Source organism: Nothobranchius furzeri, chromosome 9 (genome assembly GCF_043380555.1).
Source record: "Nothobranchius furzeri strain GRZ-AD chromosome 9, NfurGRZ-RIMD1, whole genome shotgun sequence".
Lineage (NCBI taxonomy): Eukaryota > Metazoa > Chordata > Actinopteri > Cyprinodontiformes > Nothobranchiidae > Nothobranchius > Nothobranchius furzeri.
The window spans coordinates 71,603,693-71,606,812 of NC_091749.1; the positions used below are offsets into that span (position 1 = coordinate 71,603,693).

The window sequence follows — 3,120 nt, forward strand, 5'->3', positions numbered from 1 at the left end:
CACGAAGTAAAAAAAAACTGTCATTTTGTCTTAGGGTCATCTCTGAATGAGAAAAATATGTTATTTAAACCATGAAAAGACAGTCGATCATTTTACTTAAAATAACCAAACCATGCAAGTTGACCAGATGCACAGAATGAACGCGCAGCCGAGGTTCATCATAGCAGTGTGTTTATTTTCCAGATGGGATCTAAAGTGTCAGATCTGCCTCACACCTGCTTTTGGCTGCGACTGGAGATCCAGATGTTGACCGGCGTTGTTTACTGGACATGCGGAAGAACACACACACACACACACACACATACACACACACACACACACACGCACGTCTGTCTTTCTATCATAGTGAGGACCCTCCATTGACTTCCAGTCGTTTTTGTGATTTCACAATGCCTAACCCACACACCAACCATAACCAACGCTGATCTATTCCTAAGCCTAACCTTAAAGGCCCCATGTGTGAAATTCACAGAAATCATAGTAAAAAGATCCGACTCTTTAGCACCACGCAGTTTAGAGTCGGTATTGCAGCTATTGGAGCCCCCGAGGATCAAAAAGGGTTTTTTTAATCATTATTTAAAACTTTATTAACAAATATAACAAATACAATACAAAATCGTGTTGCTGTAAACGGCAGCATGTCATCATCTAATTCCAGCTTTCAAGTCAGCGAACAGGTTAGTTGTTTTCATCTAACTTATTTTATTAATTTAATCTAAATAGGTTTTGAATAAGAAAAACTTTTTTATTTCAGTTATGTTTGCTAATAGCAAACGGCAGCTAGTTAGTGATGACTTCTGACTACAAAAAATGACAATATTTTGTTCATTTTATTTGAGAAATGTTATATTTCTATTTGCCATTTTGGAAATATACAAGGTAGTGTAGTCTGTAATTGTTTTCTCTCCGTAAACAGAGTCAGATATCATCCGATGGTTCATCAGTGGAGACAGACAGAGGACGAGGGAGAGGAAGAGGGCGAGGAAGAGGGAGAGGAAGAGGGAGAGGACAGACGTGTGCCAGCGCACAGAGAGGCAGAGGTGTTAGACATGCAACAGAAGCAGGGCAAGCATCCCAAGATGAAGGAGCCGAATTTGCTCAAACCAGCCGCAACGTCCCACGCACAAGAGGAAGAGGCAGAGCTGCAATAAAGTCTAGAAGATCGGCGCTTTCAAGCGCTTTCAAACTATCCCGTTTCTCAAGTTTGCTTGTAGAATATGTGTGATCCTCCATCGCTAGAAGTACGGTGTGGCTAGTTTCTTCTTCTTCTTAGTTACTTTGTCAGACTGCATGCTTACAAGGCACACTTCTGCCCCCTGCTGTTTCTTTGAGGTTACATCATTTAAAAACGCAAACATCAAATGCGAAGCTTAATATGTTGTATGTCCCTAAAAGGTCACTGTATTTTAAGATGGCGCATGCCATATGGAGCACCGGTCTGCTTCTTTTGTCTAAAATATTAAAATATAAAGCTAATAATAATGCTTAGAATAAATGCTTGTTTGAATTATCATTAAAAAAAACAAATTTGAGAATGTGATACAAGAAATTTGATAACTTATAAGATGAAATATCACACATTGGGCCTTTAACTAAAACTTAATTCACACCATACCTCTAACTGGTATAGTAAGCTTCTGGTGTGCTTCCAAAATAAGTGAGGACCAAAGAAATGTCCTCACTTTGTAGGGAAAATGGTCCTAAGTATGTAGGATGTACCACACACGCACGCACGCACACAGTTTTGCTACGAAAGGTTTGGAAAATGTCACAAGCTGCCTCTCGGTGTAGCAACAACAAGCAGAAGCAAACACAAAAACAAGCATGAATAATGTATTTACATGTTTACACACACACACACACACACACAATCCTCCATTCTCATGTGACACACACACAACAGATCACATCAAATAAATGCTTGATTATAATGTATGAAATGCTTCTGATCAGTCAGCTGAAAAACTAATTTCATTTTCTCATTAGGAGCGTCTGCCTGAGGCTCCTTCTCATGTCAGTGTTTATTACTCCAAAAACAGAGAATTAAAGTCGTCGGCTCGGTGTTTGTGCGGTGAATCACCATTTATGACTGAGTAAAAGGAAGAGATGGACACAAAAATATTAAAGACTGCACTGCAACTGGGTAAAGTCTTCTCCTTTTACTGAAGCAGGAGATTTATAGTCAACATGACCTTTTCTTTTCCAGACTCGCCGCTCTGCGCTCATTTATCATGTGTCTAATATAGCAAAGGTACAGCAGCTTGGTAAATAGAGTAGCTTTAAGCTAACTCGTGGATTGGTTTGGGGAGCTAAAATTGTAACTGAGTCATTTTCAAAGAGGGAATAAATGTCGCATCAAAATAAGTTTCATATGCATTGATGCAGCAGTCTTTTTTTTTTTTAGAAGAGACAAAACAATGAATCATATTTCCACAGAATTGTACTGGATTATAAAATCTCTGAATTTAGAGAACACTTAATTTTTGAGGTTTATGATGGAGTATAGGCATAGTCAAATAGACCAGAAATATTCTTTATTCCTTCAGTGGAGAAATGTAGGTGTGTAGCAGCAGCAGGCAGTCACAAGAAGAGTGAAGGGCTGTTCAGTAAATGAAAAATACACGAAGAACATGTTTAAAGACATAGTTCACTGGTTTAATCAATACATTTAGAGTGGTCTCTATAGGGTTCAGATGCACAGACGTATTTACGTAGACGCCTCACGAACTGCGGCTGCCACTGTCTGTACAAGATCTGCTTGGGTGCAAAATCGGCTCGGGGTCCTTCAACTGCCGATGACGTCAAAGTACGGCAAACCCACTCGGACAAAAACACTACACATCTATACTGTTGGAAAGAATTTAGCAGTTTCGTTATTAAAATAATGTTTCTTAAGACGTAAGTTTGTGTTTATAATGGTATTTGTAAAATAAAACACTATTTTATTCATAATGTTGAACTCCTCTTTGAGCACATCCCTTGAAGAATCATAGGTATTAGCAACACCTGTGTAATAGTAGTGTGTCCCGTTTATTGAAGTATTTTGTGTTTAGAGTTTTTGACGTCTTTTCCATGCGTAGTTCAGTTACGCTCACAGCTGCTAGCCAAAACTCTGGAGTT

At 38.9% G+C, this 3,120-nt stretch overlaps 1 long non-coding RNA gene across 1 annotated transcript; it reads left to right on the forward strand.

Moving 5' to 3' along the window:
- The first annotated feature begins 463 nt into the window (after window positions 1-463).
- Window positions 464-1,558, forward strand: LOC139071861 (uncharacterized). Its single transcript, XR_011521666.1, has 2 exons — window positions 464-677; window positions 917-1,558. It is a non-coding gene; the product is annotated as an uncharacterized lncRNA (long non-coding RNA).
- Window positions 1,559-3,120: the final 1,562 nt, after the last annotated feature.